Genomic DNA, 23,487 nt, shown 5'->3' on the forward strand with positions numbered 1-23,487 from the left:
TTAGACGGGGTCCATAGACTAGAACTCAATAACTTTTTTTAGAAAACTGCCATAAAGCAGTTTTTATTGCTATAATTTCTTTTGTTTTTTCTGTCACCAATCAATGGAATGCCCTATATCAATATGTAAATGATGGCCTTCACATCATATCAATACCATAATTATTATACGCATTGACATGCAAGCCTTTTCTTGCAGAAAATGGCACTAGCATAATGCATGTTCTTCTGCGGGGAAACATGTGAGCAGTGGCGGTGATACTTTTTTTATACGGAGGTCATTCTGTGCATGTTGCTGTTGCAGAATTTCATGACTGTCATAAAATTGTCTTGCCTTTCAGATATTTCAGATTTCTCCACCCTCAATCAGATTTATTTGAGAAATGTAGCCATGCGCCAGGTGCGTGTCGCAGATGTTTTTGTTGATTCTGTTTTTATAATGGTTTATAGTCATCGGTTATCGTGATAAGGTCATCCAGCATAATATTGAAACTGAAATCGTAATCCTGTTGATGTCGATACAACTTTTGGAAGTAGTTCAATGACTTCAAACTGTTAGTCCACGATTGTCTAAAACAACACAGCAAAGGAGGAACAATAAACATGTATTAAAATGTAAACGAATACATTGCTGAGTCCAAAACCTCATTCCAACAACTACACTGATCCTGAGGAGAAAAGGGGCAAGGCTATGATTGGAGGTACTGAGAGATAAACAAGGCACTCCACAATAATAAAATCTTACACATCTTTTGGTGAGAATGAATGATATCCAGTCGAACCTCTTTACGAACTCCAAGGGACCGATGGTATTTATTCTGTGAGCTTAACCTATTTTATAACCAGAGAATACAATTATATCTCCAATAGACATACGAATAGATTTCTTCTACAGCGAAAGATTCTAAGCCACGCCGACTCATTGACTCGTCTCGTATGAAACAATTGAGTCACTAGAGAGATTCTGCAAAACGAAAATGCGTACAAACTTTCGCTCTACATCATGAAGTGCGAAACTTCGGACCTTTGGACGCGAAACTTGCAGGGAACGCGAAATGAACTGTCGTAGGAAATTTCGTGAGATCGGGTCATGGCACTTGGCCCGCGCAAACTACGAAAATGTGCAGAACGCAAAGTTCGTGCAAAAATTCGCACACACTTTCGCAAGGACTGTCGCGAAACTTCGTTCGAATTTTCGTTTTGCAGAACCTCTCTACTGAACCTTTCTTTAGCAACATGACGGCAACTGAAACAGCAACAGAGAAAGTACGATACATGTACTTCACATTCTTACAGGTACTACAAACAGATTGCAGATCGTAATTCTTGCTTTGGCGGCACGAAACTTTATTTGGGGCAGTGCAATCTCGGCGGTACTCACAAATCAAACAGCCCAGACTTGACTAAACAAATCCAATCATACAAGTACGAGATTTTCACGAGACGAGACTGCACCCATTGGCTTGTTTCGTATGAAACAAACAAGTTACTGAACCTCTCCACAATAGAGATTTCCCCTGATATGCGAATTTATTTTGCAAACTCGGTCAATTGGTACTTGAACCTTTCCCTCCAGATTGGGAACTGCCAACGATAGTATGCTACTGACCAGTGCCTTACTTGTAACGTACCAATGTACAATGAATATGAGTATTTCGACAACACATCTAACATAACCCTTACCGTCAAGAAGTTGAACTCGCGTTCTTCGCACACTGTAGACAAGGGCAAAGAGATAAAAATGGATCTAAATCCGAATAAAGTCAGCACACGTTTCCGTAAATGAAAGGTGAACATAAGCAAATGAATCGAAGGAAACCGGTCAACTTAGAGATCACCTGTCATCGAGTATTCCGTAAAAGGAGGCCTCGCAGCTCGGCAGCAGAAAAGCAAAATTTAGAAAAGAGATCCTGTCAACTTTTCCATTATTTATTGCATTCCGCCCCAAAATCAGCACACTTTTCCTGAATGAAAGAGTCAACACAAGCAAATGAATCAAAGGCAACTGGTCAACTCACCTGTCATTGAATAATATTCCGCGAAAGGAGGTCTCAGCAGCGCCGAAACGAAATAAGCCAGGCCATGAGACGAAATATCCGAAACAGCTCATGCAAGAAGCAGTTCCAAAGAGAGGTATATTATGCTCCGCAGGCCGCGAAAGAGAGCCCGTTACCTGGACCCCTACTCGCGCGGGTAGAGCGAAACTGAGCACCCTGGGATGCGAGCAGCTTTTTAGTACTCCCGGGTCCAAAATCTCACCACCAGGCCGGGATGATCAAAACGTCTGCCGGGTCTGCAGCCTACAAACGTGGATCTGCCGACACTGTGCTGTCGACGACATGTCCGGCAAGGCACCTCCTTGCGTGAAAGCAAGGAAAGCTTTTTTTTTAGAAAGGAAGCTTCTTCTCCAAAATTTAAAATTTTTGAAAATTATTCCTTCTGAAAATATCATCGCGTTCTTGACCTCGAAGCTGACTGCTGAATGCGATTAGGAAAGAAGATTCCTGAAGATACACCAGACTGATTCTGGCAAGCCGTCTGTCGTCTAGATATGCAGTTGTTCGTCATGCATGGTCAGCAATCTTCCTCGTTCGTCCTTTCGTTTTCCTGACCACGATGATGACAAGCAGCTCTCATGCTCAGGTTAGTGCTGTACTTGTATGTCTGGGCACACAACACATCTGAGATTCACCCACTGACGTTATCGAACTGAAGAATGCAGCAAGGGTTCCTAGGATTCTCTTGCCAATTTCGGAACAAATTTCCTTCACTTTCACCCTCTCAGTCTCTTCCCCATGCCCTCCATGCATGCACAATCGAGTTTGCATTTCAAATGTTGTTTTTACTTTGGCAGTGCGTTCGATAACGTTAGGACAGTCTAAGTTAGGTGTTCTTCTCTTCAGGCTTATTGGACGTGTACAAATTCTAAAAAAATAGCTTCCATATGCTAAACGCAGATCCCTGTGAATACGGTTCTGCTGGGCAATGATGTTTACACCAATCTACACTCTATGCTGTCACAGCATCCACAACTGATCCTCTCTCTCTGAATTAACTATTTGATAAAGCCAATCTTTAAATCGCTGTTGCATAGGATCTCGGGTGGGAAGAAGCGATGAATCGATACATGGCATTGTGAAGAAAAGAAGAACAAATTCACATTGCACGTGAGACTCGGTTAGAAAGACTGAGTTTCTGCATTCATAAGAATGTCACACCCCGGGGATCATGATAAAGAAAACATATGTCGTGAAAATGACTGAAAGAACCAAAGAAGTATTTGATCTTCCAGCCAGCTTAGCCTGGTACTACCATACTAGCAGTGCTACCAAGTACCAGCCCTCCATATTTTCTGTATTTGTACGGAAAATCACTCCTTGTGCGCACTACAGAAATTGAGCAAATGGTATAGAAAATCGGAGAGGATCAATCAGCTGTGTAGAAGCATTGCAAGTGTAAGCTGAGTGATGAATAGTCTTGTACCAAAGCGAGTGCATGCCGTACCACAACAACATGTACATGTAGCACAAAAATAATAATGTCGTGAGTGCAAGTCACACATGTTTTACACTACCAAATGCAGCCACCGACATGCATGTGCGTGTCAAAAAACATTACAGTGCAAGTATGCATGCAATGTACACGGCAGTACGCAAAACACTGCAAGATACGGAAAATCAGAAGTCTGAGTACGCAAAACAGACTCAATTGGTGGGCAGCTCTGTACTGGCCTGTACGGAGGGAGTGAATCTCAATAGAGAGGTTAAGTTTCACGTAAAAGTCTTACGTCCGTGAACTTTTACGTCAAAAAGTGAAAAAACTCACGTAAAATTTGACGTGTTTTACGTGAGTTGACTGTCCCGCACGTAAGTTCATGACGTGAGTTTTTGGAAGTTTCGCTTGGTTATTCCGACCGAATTTGTGTGAGTTTCCGGAATTGTATCGAGTTCGTTGAAAGATTTGATATTTGCGCGAACTAAACCCGAATCCTGCCAGGCAAAATTTCACGTCACGTAGCACGTGTAACTTAACCTCTAAAAATTACACGTAACGTGAGATTTGCACCGCGTTTTGAAAAAGGGCAAACAACGTGTAACTTAACCTCTCTAGTGTGTGCAATGCACGCACTTTGGCCGACAGTGAAAACTATGCAAGTCGTGTTGGTTTGCAGGATGAATGTGAGTCCTTTTAGACAAGCGCCTTAGTGGAGTAGCCCACCGAAAGAAGAGTACTTGACACCGTGAAGTGGAGTCTGCGCATACAACAGTGAGGGGGTAAAATTAGCTATGACTGATTCTGCATGTGTTCTGCATGTGTGTCACATTACACTAGCAGATAGGCACACCTGTTGTTCCAAAAAGATGCTTATGTCAGTGTCTGAATATGTCGTGTACCAGGTAATATTGTTGCCAGGATCTCACGGTGAGAGTCAGACTTGAATATGGTATCAATAGATTATCAATATCATACATCACCATGTACCACCCAAAGTATAATAGCCGAAGGACCCGTTTGTGTGGTGGTGTATGATTTCGTGAGCAAGATGAAGTGGCTACACATGTGTCTTATATAACACCCTAAGAAAAGATCATCAATTCTGGGGAAAGTGATTCTGGTAGCATGTTGTATCCAGTGTGGCATGACAAAGACTCCCTCGATTTAGCCTGTGGAGAATCCGTAAATACATAAATACAATACATACAGGCATCGCAACCTTCGGATTATATGCTCTTTTGCTTGCCTCCTGGAGTGTGGTTGTACCTTGGTTCACTGTATTAGAATAATAGTAGACTTTGTTTTTCGAATTCGTTTCTATAACATTAGGTTTCTTTCTGTTGCTGCTATGTCTTTTCATGTGTTTTACAGGATTGCCATCTGTTGATGAATACCACTCTGAGGCACTCTCACGAGCGAAGGTGTTTGAGAATCCATGTCGGAATGATGGTCATGTTGGCCTAAAGGTGCATTACATTGCCGATACTCGCCACCTCCACCCTGGAACATGTTCAATTTCTGTTTCTCGTATGGAAGGACCGAACAGGTTGTTTTCCTGTCTCAGTGGACCACTCAAGACTGAACAGCACTGATGGAAGAAGATTTGCCGTGAATCTCGTTCACATAATCAGCCTGTTTAATTGCTGTACTGAGGTGACTGCTTCATAACAATGACCATGCAGCATTAATTTTGGATAGTATTGCAGTGCCCCTAAAATTGGAGAATATCGAATTTCTCTGATAGCATTGTGATTCATTTGTGAATAAACATCACTACTCTTTTTGAGTAGCATAGCAATGACAGAGTTGGTTTAATGTATGACAAAATGGAGCCGCTTTTTAACTTAAACCTGTACTATAATCAGTACCGCCGGAAGCAGTTTTTGATTGGTCCGGTAGTTTCATGGCGGGTACACACGTCCTCCACGGTAGGAAACGTTTGTTGGTGGCCAACAAGTTGGTCTGGTGATAACCTGACCAACCAGACCGGCGGGCCTGATAATTGTGGGGCTCATGAGCAGCTCAATTACTTAGTATGGTTTTGGACATGTCCCCAGTTAACCAATGAGAATAACCGGAAAACAAGGGGGCCTTTAGATACCGAGCTGATTTAACAAGAGGCAGGATAAGCGCGTTACGGGTTGAGCTTGTCGAAAACCAATTGTACTTCATTATGTGTGAAGGGGTTTAATGAAGAAATATTTTATGAACCAGTGTACAGAGATGGTGCTTGTGACGAAAGGAGAGAGGAGAAGTGTGTGAAAGTCGATAAAGGGCATCCGAAGGAACACATCGATCCTTGTTGTAAAGAATATTAAGTATAAATCTATGGTTGAAACCTACTTCCCCAAGCGTTCTCTGTTAAGTATAAATCTATGGTTGAACCCGACTTCCCCAAGCGTTCTCTGAGGGGACCGAGGTCTACTCTATCAGTTCATGTATTCTGTGAAGTGACATGACTATTCGTGGGGACCTTGCTCATAACTGCAAAAGTCCTCGTCTGATTTTTCCGCATCAATTGAACGTTATACATGTGCATGTAGTGAAAGCCACATGCAAAAGGCTGTTCCATGGCACTCATCTGCCACCAAGCTCTGGGTTCATTGGCTGAAAATATTCTTCGGCACAGTAAAGTCGTGCGCCCAAGAACGTGGAAGCCTACACATCCAACCTGGAATACTAAGAACACCACAGCCCAAAATTAAGAATTGTGGTGTAGGTTTGTGCTGTTGTCAAACACCGGGATTGTTATGTTGCACATGTATCTGAGCTTTACCACTACATACACGTCTGTCTTTACACAATTACCAATCTGCAGACAGCATGCTGTTTCGTCCTTTAGTTACTAATGGACTCATCAATGCAGCACAGAGAAAATGAGGCAGGTGAATGTCCTAGGCTAGAGAGCATCAAATACAGGTATAGAATCATGCCTTGCAGATCTCGTTACGGCCCCTTCGATGCATGTCTGAACATTAGATGGCTGTGTAGCTTCAGTTATCTCAGAATATGTACTATTTATCCAGCAGCAACAACGTTGGTCACACAACTATTCACTATAATGAGTATGCGTTGGAACACTTTACCCCGAGTCATACTATAGCAGTGTATGCCATGCATGGGTTTACCTCACACACTGAATTTCATAATTTGACATCGAAATCACAGAAGAGTGGTGTTCCAAACTTTACGTAATTGCACTCCATGTCCTGCGAGCTACAGTAGAATACTTCAATAGAAAATTTCTTATAGCACGTTCTTAGAAACAAATCGTATAGGTTCGAGGCTGTCAACCCAGAAATTTGTGATTTCACAGCCATAGATGTTACCAGTCAGGTCACTGCATACAGTAGGTATGCAGAAGAAAATACTAGTAACTCTTTGTGGAAGAGCTGTGCCAAAATGTGTACAGTACAGTAAATTAATAAAAAATGAGAAAATCAGTGACAAGGCTGTGCATGATGTAGATCTACTCGTACCAGTAAGTACAGTGCACCAGTGAAATTGTTGGTGTAGTACCGGTATACTACTATAATTATGGCATGGCCCATGCCACTACAATCTATTTGCAGTGGGCCGCAGTAGGCCAGTGCAACAGAAAGCATTTCAGAAGCTGTGTGCAATGTTAACATCTATGACATACAAGTAAACTGCCATATAGCACAATCGATTACTCTCAGCCCACATAAGTACAATGTAGGCCAATCAGTAGTATAGATACATAGAGCACACTCTACATCATACATAGTCGGCACCAAATCTATGTTGTCGATGTACTTTGCAATGATGACATGATGGCAAGCGTGCTTGATTCATCATAATAATTGCCTTGTACTTGGTTGGAAGTTGTAAGTTCAGTGGTCGAGGTAAGCAGAGCTGCTCCAGCTTTCAGAATCCTGCATGAAAAAGGCAGAAAGCAAATGTAGGTATAATAGTAGCAAGCTGATGTAAAGAGCCTGTCTTTCAATGCAATAATTCTATCCACTGCATGGACAGACCTGGTGCTTCATTCACCTCTGTTTCTTGCTTTCTCAGAAAACCTACTTCCTCCTTCAGCCATCTAGCTCATGATATACATTAATTTTTCTTTATGCCTTTTCAGCCGTGGTCGACTTTCGCCCCTCCTGTTTGATTGGCAATTGCAGTCAACCTGGGGAATACTGACCCTCGATTGTGAATGAGAAAAGTGTCGCTATTCGCATTGTTGTTACTCGTGAGGTTGGAAGTATGCAATCAAATGTTCACTAGATCTGAAGATTGTGTCGTTATTTGCGAGTTGTTTTGTAAACCCGAGGTAGATTATTCACAAGGTTGATTGTACATGCTATGGGATGTACAATAACTAACCAAACAATAATGGTGTAACAATGATTTGAGTCCATATCCAATTGGATGAACCTAGAGTGCATGATCCATTCCAGAAAGGCGACTTCAGTGAGTCTTGAATTGTCAGCAGCATCATACTTCCATCGAGCTTTTTTTCTTTTTCGAAACGACCCTCTCTTTTCAATTCGAACGAAGATCAACATACGATTATGGCAGGCATGCACGCACTGATCTTCACTGTATACATGTGCATGTATACTGTACTGTAGTCTGTGCAGTCAACTAGTCGTGTTCCACTTGGCTTATGGTAAGTATCACTACAAGTGCATAGTAGCCCCCCCCCCCACCCCGGGGAGTGCGCGTGAACGGCAACTGTGAACTGGTAAAAGAATTATTCGACACCTTCGTTCGTTTCGATGGAGAAGGTTCATCTGGCAAATTGAGGCCTTCGTTTCACTCCTAGCCCCAGGAGCGAAATTTTCACTCCTTGGCTGCCTGTTTGAGCCGTCCTTGTGGAAGGGTTGATTTATGCATGCCCGCATATACATGTAGACCTTATTCAATAAACGTCACAATCACGTGAACCAGGGTCCCGGGAACCAGGGAGCGGCAAGAGACCTGCACTCAGTGCACAGTGGACTTGGCGTGGGAACATAGGAGTAGAAAAATACCGGTATTTTACTACTCCCTTGTACGAACTGGGCCTTTCTTGCCACTCGTTTCACGTACGCGTGCCCCAGCTTACAACAAATCCCTGGAGGTGAGTCCAAAAATCACGTTATCGAATAAGGTCTATAGAAACACAGATCACGTAGAACTACCCCATCCGGGGTCACAACTCACAACGTTTTGGGTACTTAGGTCTCATGTCGTCTCCCCAGGTGCTATGAATCCCTGATGCACATGTATCTACATATACAATGTAACCGTAACTCTACCAATATTGCGGACGATGACCCCCCCCCCCGGCAAACAGAAAGTCGCTATGTCCTGGCCGAGTTTATCTTTTAATTAAATGGTTTTCTCGGTTGGGATTTCATACCTGACAACCATCCCGATTTGGCCGGGACCGTCCCGATATCGAGGGCGGTAATAGGCACCCAAAAGTGCACTAGTTCCATGCCTCACCGCGAGCTTCTTTTGTATACATTTTCATGCCTAGGTATGTCATTGGATCTCAGGTTTGCAAAGGTTGGCAGGTATGGGATTTGTAGAGTGACCAGTTTTGACTATTGCCACCTGCTGTGCAGAAGTGTCATTCCTACATCCTGGCTGCAAACGTACCCCCCCCCACCCCCCACACACACACCACCACCACCAACAATGTTCGATCCTATTTACAGGACCTCACTCTATATGAAAGTGTAGCAGAGGCACTGCCAAAGTATAAAAAACAGCAATTGAAATGCAAGCTGCATTGTGCATGCATGGAGGGCATGGGGAAGAGACTGAGAGGGTGAAAGTGAAGGAAATTTGTTCCGAAATTGGCAAGAGAATCCTAGGAACCCTTGCTGCATTCTTCAGTTCGATAACGTCAGTGGGTGAATCTCAGATGTGTTGTGTGCCCAGACATACAAGTACAGCACTAACCTGAGCATGAGAGCTGCTTGTCATCATCGTGGTCAGGAAAACGAAAGGACGAACGAGGAAGATTGCTGACCATGCATGACGAACAACTGCATATCTAGACGACAGACGGCTTGCCAGAATCAGTCTGGTGTATCTTCAGGAATCTTCTTTCCTAATTGCATTCAGCAGTCAGCTTCGAGGTCAAGAACGCGATGATATTTTCAGAAGGAATAATTTTCAAAAATTTTAAATTTTGGAGAAGAAGCTTCCTTTCTAAAAAAAAAGCGTTCCTTGCTTTCACGCAAGGAGGTGCCTTGCCGGACATGTCGTCGACAGCACAGTGTCGGCAGATCCACGTTTGTAGGCTGCAGACCCGGCAGACATTTTGATCATCCCGGCCTGGTGGTGAGATTTTGGACCCGGGAGTACTAAAAAGCTGCTCGCATCCCAGGGTGCTCAGTTTCGCTCTACCCGCGCGAGTAGGGGTCCAGGTAACGGGCTCTCTTTCGCGGCCTGCCGAGCATAATATACCTCCCAAAGAAGGAAGTTCCTCGCGCATGCACATCCGAACACGGATCCGCGGACTGCATGCATGTCTGCCGTGCACGTGCACAGCACACGGCTACCAAGCGTTGGTAGATCTAATACCGAGCACCTTACGTAGAGACTTACGTAGCCTAAGTGAAATACCGAGCACCTTACGTAGAAACTTACGTAGCATAGCGATGTCGTTTTTTCTGCCATGTGAACACAATAATAGAAAAGCTGACAGGATCGCTTTTCTAAATTCAGCACGTGCGACACCTTCGAGTACTAATTTTTGGACCCCGCCAGTCAAAGTGACTGGCATGTACTCTGGTACGCGCCTGATACGCGCTGAAAATTCCAACATGCTGGAATTTCCATTTCGACAACTACAACTTTCACCTAGTTCAACCCTATGGTTCATTTACTTCTTTGGAACTGCTTCTTCTATGAGCTCTTTCGGATATTTCGTCTCCTGGCCTGGCTTATTTCGTTTCGGCGCTGCTGAGACCTCCTTTCGCGGAATATTTAGAAAAGTGATCCTGTCAGCTTTTCTATTATTGTGTTCACATGGCAGAAAAAACGACATCGCTATGCTACGTAAGTTTCTACGTAAGGTTCTCGGTATTTCACTTAGGCTACGTAAGTCTCTACGTAAGGTGCTCGGTATTAGATCTACCAACGCGTGGTAGCCGTGTGCTGTGCACGTGCACGGCAGACATTGTGTTCAGTGCATGCAGTCCGCGGATCCGTGTTCGGATGTGCATGCGCGAGGAACTTCCTTCTTTGGAACTGCTTCTTGCATGAGCTGTTTCGGATATTTCGTCTCATGGCCTGGCTTATTTCGTTTCGGCGCTGCTGAAACCTTTCTTTCGCGGAATATTACTCAATGACAGGTGAGTTGACCAGTTGCCTTTGATTCATTTGCTTGTGTTGACTCTTTCATTCAGGAAAAGTGTGCTGATTTTGGGGCGGAATGCAATAAATAATGGAAAAAGTTGACAGGATCTCTTTTCTAATTTTTGCTTTTCTGCTGCCGAGCTGCGAGGGCTCCTTTTACGGAATACTCGATGACAGGTGATCTCTAAGTAATAGTTGACCGGTTTCCTTCGATTAATTTGCTTATGTTCACCTTTCATTTACGGAAACGTGTGATGATTTTATTCGGATTTAGATCCATTTTTATCTCTTTGCCCTTGTCTACAGTGTGCGAAGAACGCGAGTTAAACTTCTTGACGGTAAGGCTTATGTTAGATGTGTTGTCGAAATACTCATATTCATTGTACATTGGTACGTTACAAGTAAGGCACTGGTCAGTGGCATACTATCGTTGGCAGTTCCCAATCTGGAGGGAAAGGTTCAAGTACCAATTGACCGAGTTTGCAAAATACATTCGCATATCAGGGGGAATCTCTATTGTTGAGAGGTTCAGTGACTTGTTTGTTTCATACGAAACAAGCCAATGGGTACAGTCTCGTCTCGTGAAAATCTCGTACTTGTATGATTGGATTTGTTTACTCAAGTCTGGGCTGTTTGATTTGTGAGTACCGCCGAGATTGCACTGCCGGCCCCAAATAAAGTTTCGTGCCGCCAAAGCAAGAATTACGATCTGCAATCTGTTTGTAGTACCTGTAAGAATGTGGAGTACATGTATCGTACTTTCTCTGTTGCTGTTTCAGTTGCCGTCATGTTGCTAAAGAAAGGTTCAGTAGAGAGGTTCTGCAAAACGAAAATTCGAACGAAGTTTCGCGACAGTCCTTGCGAAAGTGTGTGCGAATTTTTGCACGAACTTTGCGTTCTGCACATTTTCGTAGTTTGCGCGGGCCAAGTGCACGTACGCCATGATCCGATCTCACGAAGTTTCCTACGATAGTTCATTTCGCGTTCCCTGCAAGTTTCGCGTCCAAAGGTGCGAAGTTTCGCGCTTCATGATGTAGAGCGAAAGTTTGTACGCATTTTCGTTTTGCAGAATCTCTCTAGTGACTCAATTGTTTCATACGAGACGAGTCAATGAGTCGGTGTGGCTTAGAATCTTTCGCTGTAGAAGAAATCTATTTGTATGTCTATTGGAGATATAATTGTATTCTCTGGCTATAAAATAGGTTAAGCTCACAGAATAAAAACCAACGGTCCCTTGGCGTTCGTCCTAAAGAGATTCGACTGGATATCATTCATACTCACCAAAAGATGTGTAAGATAATATTATTATCATGGAGTGCCTTGTTTATCTCTCAGTACCTCCAACCATAGCCTTGCCCCTTTTCTCCTCAGGATCAGTGAAGTTGTTGGAACGAGGTTTTGGACTCAGCAATGTATTCGTTTAGATTTTAATACATGTTTATTGTTCCTCCTTTGCTGTGTTGTTTTAGACAATCGTGGACTAACAGTTTGAAGTCATTGAACTACTTCCAAAAGTTGTATCGACATCAGGATTACGATTTCAGTTTCAATATGATGCTGGATGACCTTATCACGATAACCCATGACTATAAACCATTATAAACACAGAATCAACAAAAACATCTGCGACACGCACCTGGCGCATGGCTACATTTCTCAAATAAATCTGATTGAGGGTGGAGAAATCTGAAATATCTGAAAGGCAGGACAATTTTATGACAGTCATGAAATTCTGCAACAGCAACATGCACAGAATGACCTCCGTATAAAAAAAGTATCACCACCACTGCTCACATGTTTCCCCGCAGAAGAACATGCATTGTGCTAGTGCCATTTTCTGCAAGAAAAGGCTTGCACATCAATGCGTATAATATGGTATTGATATGATCAAGAGTACATATCTACTCTTGATATGATGTGAAGGCCAACATTTACATATTGATATAGGGCATTCCATTGATTGATGACAGAAAAAACAAAAGAAATTATAGCAATAAAAACTGCTTTATGGCAGTTTTCTTAAAAAGGTTATTGTGTTCTAGTCCATGGACCCCGTCTAAAAAGTAAGAAATTAACGAAATGTGATAGCTGAAAATTCAAATTTCACACAAAACCTCACAATAATCACACACAGAATTAAAAGCTACATGCAGAAGACCTTTTCCCTTCGTGATCCTCTTTCCTATGCATGCATCAAGAGTACATAAACCGGTTTATGTACTCTTGATGCATGTTGCCAATTGTTGGTGCAGTACAAGTTTAGTGTTGAAAGCAGCATTTCAAGTGCTGTGATTATGGTGAGCTTTTGTGTGAAATTTTAATTTTCAGCTATCACATTTCGTTAATTTCTTACTTTTTAGACGGGGTCCATGGACTAGAACACAATAACCTTTTTTAGAAAACTGCCATAAAGCAGTTTTTATTGCTATAATTACTCAATGACAGGTGAGTTGACAAGTTCCCTTTGATTCATTTGCTTGTGTTGACTCTTTCATTTACGAAAAGTGTGCTGATTTTAGGCGGAATGCAATATAATTTAAAAATAATGGAAAAGCTGACAGGAACTCTTTGTTTCCTTCGATTCATTTTGCTTATGCTCACCCTTTCATTTACGGAAACGTGTGATGATTTTATTCGGATTTAGATCCATTTTTTATCTCTTTGCCCTTGTCTACAGTGTGCGAAGAACCGTGCGGCGAGTTCACCTTCTTGACGGTAAGGCTTATGTTAGATGTGTTGTCGAAATACATGTACTCATATTCATTGTACATTGGTACGTTACAAGTAAGGCACTGGTCAGTGGCATACTATCGTTCGCAGTTCCCAATCTGGAGGGAAAGGTTCAAGGACCCATTGACCGAGTTTGCAAAATAAATTCGCATATCAGGGAAAATCTCCATTGTGGAAAGGATCAGTAATTTGTTTGCTTCATACGAAACAAGCCAATGGGTGCAGTCTCGTCTCGTGAAGATCTTGTACTTGTGTGATTGGATTTGTTTACTTGAGTCTGGGCTGTTTGATTTATTATTTGTGAGTACCGCCGAGATTGCACTGCCCCAAATAAATTTTCGTGCCGCCAAAGCAAGAATTACGATCTGCAATCTGTTTGTAGTACGTACATGTACCTGCAAGAATGTGCTGTACATGTAACGTACTTTCTCTGTTGCTGTTTCAGTTGCCGTCATGTTTCTAAAGAAAGGTTCAGACTCATTTGTTTCATACGAGACAAGTCAATGAGTTGGTGTGGCTTAGAATCTGTCGCTGTAGAAGAAATCTATCATTCATACTCACCAAAAGATGTGTAAGATTTTATTATTATGGAGTGCCTTGTTTATCTCTCAGTACCTCCAACCATAATAGCCTTGCCCCTTTTATCCTCAGGATCAGTGTAGTTGTTGGAACGAGGTGTCGGACTAGTCGACTCAGCAATGTATTTGTTTACATTTTAATACATGTTTATTGTTCCTCCTTTGCTGTGTTGTTTTAGAAAATCGTGGACTAACAGTTTGAAGTCATTGAACTACTTCCAAAAGTTGTATCGACATCAACAGGATTACGATTTCAGTGCAATATGATGCTGGATGACCTTATCACGAAAACCCATGATTATAAACCATTATAAACACAGAATCAACAAAAACATCTGCGACACGCACCTGGTTAAATTTCTGAAATAAATCTGATCGAGGGTGGGGAAATCTGAAATATCTGAAAGGCAAGAAAATTTTATGACAGAGTCATGAAATTCTGCTACAGGAACATGCACAGAATGACCTCCGTATAAAAAAAGTATCCCCACGGTCCACCACTACGTACTCACATGTTTCCCCGCAGAAGAACATGCATTATGCCATTTTCTGCAAGAAAAGGCTTGCACATCAATGCGTATAATACGGTATTGATATGTACATAAACCGTTTATGTACTCTTGATTTGATGTGAAGGCCATCATTTAGTTTAAATTTACATATTGATATAGTATTATAGGGCATTCCATTGATTGGTGACAGAAAAAACAAAAGAAATTATAGCAATCAAAACTGCTTTATGGCAGTTAAAAAAAAAAAAGTTATTGTGTTCTAGTCCATGGACCCCGTCTAAAAAGTAAGAAATTAACGAAATGTGATAGCCGAAAATTAAAATTTCACACAAAACCTCACAATAATCACACACAGAATGAAAAGCTACATGTAGAAGACCTTTTCCCCTCGTGATCCTCTTTCCTATGCATGCATGACATGCATGTTGCCAATTGTTGGTGCAGTACAAGTTTAGTGTTGAAAGCAGCATTTCAAGTGTTGTGATTATTGTGAGGTTTTGTGTGAAATTTTAATTTTCGGCTATCACATTTCGTTAATTTCTTACTTTTTAGACGGGGTCCATGGACTAGAACACAATAACTTTTTTTTTAAAAACTGCCATAAAGCAGTTTTGATTGCTATAATTATTCTTTGTTAGCTGATGAAGAACACACGTAATGGCTATGTCCGAGCAAGCAGCCAGAGATATTGTTGATCTAGAAAGCAGTAGCGATGATCACTTTGATTCCGAGTTTGACGATGAAGACGCCTCAGAATCAGAGTCCGAAGAGGACGAGGTCAGGACAGCGTGTGGACGTCTTCCCGAACCAGCCAGAGGAGCGATTTCCCGAAAACGATCTTTCCAGAGAAGTGGGAAGGAGTCCGTCGCTAAGCGTGGGCGAATTGCCGGTGGAAGTTCCACATTGTCACCTCGTGTCAGCGTCCACCATCGCGTGCAGAAATTTCCAGGGGAATATTTGACCGTGTCCAGTGGGAAGATTTACTGCAGTGCTTGCAGCCAGACAGTTCAACAGAAGAACAGCATTGTGAAATCACACATTTCGAGCCAAAAGCACAAGACGGCCAAAGAGCGAAAGTCACGAGGCCAGCTACACCAGCAAGCGCTAACAGCTTCGTGGGAGAAGTACACTACAGACCATAAGAAGGAGCTGGCAGGAACAGGGCTATCTGGTGCATGCTGTAGCCAATGATGTCCTCATTCCAAGAGCCAATGTTGTAGAGACTTTCCTCAAAGCTGCAGGTGTGAAGTAAGCAGCTAGTACTAGTAACTGAATACATGTACATGCGGTACTCTGTGTGTTGCTATGTGTATCTACTTCGAAGTAGTTTCAACACTTGAGTGCAGGTTTGAAAACCAAAACATTTTAATCAGCCTGCCGGCCGTATTATTCCATCATGGCTGGCACAATGTTTCTGAATTCGTGTTCCATAGTACTCCGCCAAACTCAACCACTAAATAGCACAGTTGAAGTTAGTTTGAATATTCAAATTATGACACCAAAGACAGAAGTGTGCCTCAATTGCACATGCTGCAGCTTGCACCCTGTCAAGATGTCCACTGTACATGTATCAGAATACCCATAACTGAGACGTGTTAATGCACCCCCAGCGGGCATACATGTTATTGTATCAAAAGTGGCTTGCTATGTTGTTGCCATGTGGTGATCATGAAGTATAATGTATTCTACCTGCACTATGCTAGCCTATAACGTTAGTGTTGCATGGTGAACAATGTTACGTCCCGTAAGTTTTTTTGTGGAGTTGCGTGAAGTCCATCCGTGACACCTTTTTGACCCCCTATAAAGTGGCATTAAATTGAGCATAACGAGCATAACGAGCATTAAAACTAGCATAATGTGCCACTTTTACTAGCAGTGCTAGTAGCATAATTGCCGAAAATAACTAGCATTATCCGCCGGGGCCTAGTTAGAGTCTACGGCTTCGCGTGTTTTGGCTCTAGATTTCTACGCGGAGATGGGGTTCTCTACGTTGTGGCACACGCAGAGAAAATGCGTACGGATTTGCTGGGTATCGACAAGAGTACATAACCCCCCGGGGGGTTATTTAGAAAAGCGATCCTGTCAGCTGTTCACATGGCAGAAAAAACGACATCGCTATGCTACGTAAGTTTCTACGTAAGGTGCTCGGTATTTCACTTAGGCTATGTAAGTCTCTACGTAAGGTGCTCGGTATTAGATCTACCAACGGGTGGTAGCCGCGTGCTGTGCACGTGCACGGCAGACATTGTGCATGCAGTCCGCGGATCCGTGTTCGGATGTGCATGCGCGAGGAACTTCCTTCTTTGGATCTGCTTCTTGCATGAGCTGTTTCGGATATTTCGTCTCATGACCTGGCTTATTTCGTTTCGGCGCTGCTGAGACCTCCTTTCGCGGAATATTACCCAATGACAGGTGAGTTGACCAGTTGCCTTTGATTCATTTGCTTGTGTTGACAAGTGTGCTGATTTTGGGGCGGAATGCAATAAATAATGGAAAAGTTGACAGGATCTCTTTTCTAAATTTTGCTTTTCTGCTGCCGAGCTGCGAGGCCTCCTTTTACGGAATACTCGATGACAGTTGATCTCTAACGAAGTCTAAGTTGACCGGTTTCCTTCAATTCATTTGCTTATGTTCACCCTTTCATTTACGGAAACGTGTGCTGATTTTATTCGGATTTAGATCCATTTTTATCTCTTTGCCCTTGTCTACAGTGTGCAAAGAACGCGAGTTCACCTTCTTGACGGTAAGGCTTTAATATGTTAGATGTGTTGTCGAAATACAACTGTACTCATATTCATTGTACATTGGTACGTTACAAGTAAGGCACTGGTCAGTGGCATACTATCGTTGGCAGTTCCCAATCTGGAGGGAAAGGTTCAAGTACCAATTGACCGAGTTTGGAAAATAAATTCGCATATCAGGGGAAATCTCTATTGTGGAGAGGTTCAGTAACTTGTTTGTTTCATACGAAACAATCCAATGGGTGCAGTCTCGTGAAAATCTCGTACTTGTATGATTGGATTTGTTTACTCGAATCTGGGCTGTTTGATTTGTGAGTACCGCCGAGATTGCACTGCCCCAAATAAAGTTTCGTGCCGCCAAAGCAAGAATTACGATCTGCAATCTGTTTGTAGTACCTGTTGTGTAAGAATGTGGAGTACATGTATCGTACTTTCTCTGTTGCTGTTTCAGTTGCCGTCATGTTGCTAAAGAAAGTTTCAGTAGAGAGGTTCTACAAAACTAAAATTCGAACGAAGTTTCGCGACAGTCCTTGCGAAAGTGTGTGCGAATTTTTGCACGAACTTTGCGTTCTGCACATTTTCGTAGTTTGCGCGGGCCAAGTGCACGTACGCCATGACCCGATCTCACGAAATTTCCTACGACAGTTCATTTCGCGTTCCCTGCAAGTTTCGCGTCCAAAGGTGCGAAGTTTCGCACTTCATGATGTAGAGGGAAAGTTAGTACGCATTTTCGTTTTGCAGAATCTCTCTAGTGACTCAATTGTTTCATACGAGACGAGTCAATGAGTCGGTGTGGCTTAGAATCTTTCGCTGTAGAAGAAATCTATTCGTATGTCTATTGGAGAAATAATTGTATTCACTGGTTATAAAATAGGTTTTAAGACAAACTCACAGAATAAAATTAATACCATCGGTCCCTTGGTGTTCGTCCTAAAGAGGTTAGACTGGATATCATTCATACTCACCAAAAGATGTGTAAGATTATAATTATTATTGTGGAGTGCCTTGTTTATCTCTCAGTACCTCCAACCATAGCCTTGCCCCTTTTATCCTCGGGATCAGTGTAGTTGTTGGAACGAGGTTTTGGACTCGGCAATGTATTCGTTTACATTTTAATTCATGTTTATTGTTCCTTCTTTGCTGTGTTGTTTTAGAAAATCGTGGACTAACAGTTTGAAGTCATTGAACTACTTCCAAAAGTTGTATCGGCATCAACAGGATTACCATTTCAGTGCAATATGATGCAGGATGACCTTATCACGATAAGCCATGATTATAAACCATTATAAACACAGAATCAACAAAAACATCTGCGACACGCACCTGGCTACATTTCTCAAATAAATCTGATCGAGGGTGGGGAAATCTGAAATATCTGAAAGGCAAGACAATTTTATGACAGAGTCATGAAATTCTGCAACAGGAAGTTGCAACATGCACAGAATGACCTCCGTATAAAAAAAGTATCACCACCACCAGACCACGACTCACATGTTTCCCCGCCGAAGAACATGCATTATGCTAGTGCCATTTTCTGCAAGAAAAGGCTTGCACATCATGCGTATAATACGGTATTGATGTGAAGGCCATCATTTACATATTATTGCTATAGGGCATTCCATTGATTGGTGACAGAAAAAACAAAAGAAATTATAGCAATAAAAACTGCTTTATGGCAGTTTTCTAAAAAAAGTTATTGTGTTCTAGTCCATGGACCCCGTCTAAAAAGTAAGAAATTAACGAAATGTGATAGCCGAAAATTAAAATTTCACACAAAACCTCACAATAATCACACACAGAATGAAAAGCTACATGTACCGTAGAAGACCTTTTCTCCTCGTGATCCTCTTTCCTATGCATGCATGTTGCCAATTGTTGGTGCAGTACAAGTTTAGTGTTGAAAGCAGCATTTCAAGTGTTGTGATTATTGTGAGGTTTTGTGTGAAATTTTAATTTTCGGCTATCACATTTCGTTAATTTCTTACTTTTTAGACGGGGTCCATGGACTAGAACACAATAACTTTTTTTAGAAAACTGCCATAAAGTACGATTTGCGTTTGTTGAGAGTGTGCAATGAAAAAGTTTGTCCGGAAGATAACCACCCCCAGTAACGCTGGCCGTGAAAAGGGTGGCTCTTCACGTAGTTCATGCAGTAGTGATGTCTCCGGGGAACCATCTCCCCCTGCCCCAGGCGCTCATAAGCGTAGGGCTGAGAGCCCAACGGAGAGTCTCGCCCCAAGCGAAATTGACAACCCGTCCCAAAGCCGACGAGCTGGAGCTGAGAAGACAGCTCGCAAACCGCAGTCCAGCCTGACACCAGATCGTCAAGCCCAGTGCGCCGGAGTGTCAGAAGGTCCTGGCGATAGTGATGCTGTAAGGCAGATCAAGGGCCTCTTCGAGACGTTTCAAGGGCAATTTCGATCGGAATTCAAGAACATCATCGAAGAGACCCTGGGACCACGACTGGACAGCCTTGAAAAGAGACTTGACGAGCAGCGCCAAGACATCAACCGCTTGTCAGCGGAGAACCGTAGGCTGAAGGCAGCAGTAGAGAAATGTAATGACGATGTTGGCAAGGCGGACAATGGCGCCAAGTCCGCCATTGTCGAGATGAAGAAAACATTTGCCGACATCACTGCCAGCCATCCTGCCGCCAGTCCAAATTCTGCTGCAAGCTCCAAATACGGACTGTCTGAGGAGACACTGCGTGACCTTGTTGCGGAGGCCAGTGAGCAGCAGAACAGAGTAAACAATGTCATCCTTCGCGGCGTACAGGAGCTCCCATCGGAGAACCTGTCTGCCATAATCGGCACCCTCGCCCCACAACTCGCTCCAGAGGACATCAAATCTGCAGCCCGGCTTGGCCCCAGCCATTCATCACGGCCACGGGATGAAACATCTGGCTCACTTGCTGGGGCAAAACCAGCGCCTCGTCTCGTGCGAGTGGTGTTGTCCCCACAGGGGAAGAATTTACTTCTACGCAACAAAACGTCAGCAAAATACAAAGGAGACAACGTCTACATCCAGCACGACCTAACCCGACAAGAACAACGACGACGGAAGGACTTAGTCCCGAAGTTTCGAGCTCTTCGCGACAAAGGTGTACGATGTCACCTCCCCCGTGACAAGATTATCAATAATGGTGCACCGCTGTCATCAGACGACATCACCCGTCTCCTCAACACAGTCACCCAATAGGATACTGCCAGGGCATCCCCTCAAACGTCAGCACGAAAGCTAAGTATCGCTCACCTCAATGTATGTAGCCTGTATAATAAATTACATGAAATTGAAGCACTCATGCATGCTCACGATTTAGACATATTAACGTTAACGGAAACGTGGCTATCCGACAGTGTACCTGACATATGTATTACAGTACCTGGATACACCATGCATAGACTTGATCGGAACTCAAAGAGAGGAGGTGGTGTCAGTATATACGTAAGAGAAGGCTTTGATAATCGAGCACTACATCACTCCTCTCCCATTGAAGCCCTCGCAGTACACGTGAACATTCACCCCCAGCCTCTCACTATCCTCTGTGCATATAGAGCTCCAACAGTACCTGTGGCATTTTGGCAAAGCCTATCTAGCCTAACTGATGACATACTGGATTGTACACCGGCCTCCTCCGCGTGCATAATTCTAGGCGATTTCAATGTCAATGTCCAAGACCCTAGTCACGCACACTACCCTCACCTACGAACATTCTGCTCTGATTTTGATCTCCGAAACGTTGTCACGTCACCAACTAGACTCCCCAGTGCAACAACCATAGACCTAGCACAGATCTCAAGCTCCTCCTCCACCACGTCCACTGCAAGACCAGGCAGGGATGAACTGGTTTACAAAGACTGCAATGTTATTCCATGTGATATTTCCGATCACCAACTTGTTCGTGTGACCTACACTATCCATGCTACCACCAGCACACTCAAGACAAACAGACAGGTACAAGTACGAAAGCCACCGCTGCGCACGTTGAAGATCAAGCAATTCCAAGAGACAGCTGCTAAGCATATGTCTACTCTCCACCAGCAGATCACACGCAGTTCATCACAGATGTCTCTAGATAGTTATACTGAACACTGGCAGGATGCAGTCAGTGATGCCTTGAATGAGTACTGCCCACTAAAGACCGTTAACGCCAAGAAGAGCTATACTCCATCGCCTTGGATAGACGATGAGCTCCGGCAGACTTTATTCAAGCGTAAACGAGCACACCGTGCAATGATAAAACGTCCTGATCGCCCAGACCTGCTGCAACAATTCCGAACTCTACGAAGACAATGCAAACTTTTGACTAGGAAGAAACGGTCTACATACTTCCAGCAACAACTAATCAATCATCGAAACCACCCAAGAGAGCAATGGAGTGTCATGAACAATCTACTGGGTAGAATTAAAATCAACCAGGAACCTGCTGCCGAAGTAGCCGACATCACAAAGACATTTACAGACGTTGTCAACGATACATCACTTTCTGGCAGTACACTACGCACTCCCAATGGCCCTTTATCGGAATACTCACTGACACAGTTCACACCAGTCACTGTTCCACAAGTCCAACTCCATATCCAGAGAATGAACAGTCGTAAAGCCACAGGACCTGATAACATCCCCGCCCAGGCTTACAAGCTCATCAATGATGAGATCGCCCCATCTTTGGCCAAACTATTTACCATGTCTCTTACATCTGGCGATTTTCCATCGACTTACAAACTAGCAAATGTGCGGCCTATCTACAAGCGTGGAGATAAGTCAGTCCCATCTAACTATAGACCAATATCACTCCTGTCCCACATGTCTAAGCTACTGGAACATATTGTACACGACCAACTAATGTACTATATCTATAATGCACCACCACCACTGGTACCCCTACCTGCTGAGCAATTTGCCTACCGCAGAGGCCACTCCTGCGAGGACTTGCTCACCCCCGTGATCAACGACTGGATGCTCTCCTTGGACAAAGGTGATTATGTCGTAGCTGCCTTTCTAGACATGTCTAAGGCATTCGACACAGTTAGTCATGCCGTTCTACTGAGTGAACTTCTGGAGATCGGTGTCGGTGGTACTGCCTTGCAGTGGTTCTGTAGGTACCTTACCCACAGGAAGCAACGTGTAGTCACCAAGACACAACACGGCCTAGAATACAGCAGCAACAGGGGGGTTCCGCAAGGCTCCGTCTTGGGGCCCTCTCTCTTCAATCTGTCAGTCAGAAAGCTCCCCTCTGTACCCCAGCACTGCAAGGCTCGACAGTACGCGGACGATGTCTCTCTTTACAAAGCTGGCAAGAACGTTGAACAGTTGTGCAAGGAGCTGACGGAAGACATTGTCAAAGTGAAAGAGTTCTTGGCGGCCAGAGGCTTACTGCTGAATCCTTCCAAGACGCAGTTTGTCGTGTTCAGGTCAAAGTGCAAGCCCCTTGACCCCAGCGTCGCCCTACAGCTGGGTGAGGTCACAATCAACCCTAGTGCACACATTCGATACCTTGGCGTTGTACTCGACGAACATCTCTCCTTCGGAGAGCACGTTAGCCAACTAGAGCGGAAAGTTGGAAGTAAGTTAGCCATGTTCAGAAAGGTCCGAGATCACATGACGGTAACTGCGAAGCGTGCATTTTACATTTGTTCCATTCAGACAGTACTCGAGTATGGGAGTAACTCATTTGCTCATTGCTTGTCAGTAACTCTTCATGACCGTCTAGTCCGTCTTAGTAATAGAGCTCTACGCATTGTGTTCAGTATGCCTCGCTTTTCTGACGTATCCCTTGTTAATGCACGCCATCACATTCTCCCTTTGTCTGTGCGCTATCAGTTCAAACTCTATATCTTAGTGTTTCGTGTCCTGAATCAGTTAATCAGTTCCGTAATTCACTACTTTCATTTCTAGGGTACCCTGTAAGAAGGCCTTAGGCCTGTGGGGATTGCCCTATCAAAAATTTGATAATAATAATAATAATAAAGCAGTTTTTATTGCTATAATGTACTCTTGGTATCGATCAACCAACTGCAACTGCAACTGCATGCAGAAAACTGCCAAATATGGAAGGGGAAATTCCCAGTACACATTCCACGTGACTTCTCTCGGTGAAACGTAGAGCAGA

At 43.4% G+C, this 23,487-nt stretch overlaps 2 long non-coding RNA genes across 2 annotated transcripts; one reads left to right on the forward strand and one right to left on the reverse strand.

The window, feature by feature from the left end:
• The first annotated feature begins 2,412 nt into the window (after window positions 1–2,412).
• Window positions 2,413–5,337, forward strand: LOC135829662 (uncharacterized). Its single transcript, XR_010555887.1, has 2 exons — window positions 2,413–2,642; window positions 4,866–5,337. It is a non-coding gene; the product is annotated as an uncharacterized LOC135829662 (long non-coding RNA).
• A 1,330-nt stretch (window positions 5,338–6,667) lies between these two features.
• Window positions 6,668–9,919, reverse strand: LOC135829659 (uncharacterized). Its single transcript, XR_010555885.1, has 2 exons — window positions 9,411–9,919; window positions 6,668–7,390 (listed from the first exon to the last, which is right to left on the reverse strand). It is a non-coding gene; the product is annotated as an uncharacterized LOC135829659 (long non-coding RNA).
• Between the last annotated feature and the right edge of the window lie 13,568 nt (window positions 9,920–23,487).

The sequence above is a fragment of the Sycon ciliatum genome, chromosome 13 (genome assembly GCF_964019385.1).
Source record: "Sycon ciliatum chromosome 13, ocSycCili1.1, whole genome shotgun sequence".
Taxonomy (NCBI): Eukaryota; Metazoa; Porifera; class Calcarea; order Leucosolenida; family Sycettidae; genus Sycon; species Sycon ciliatum.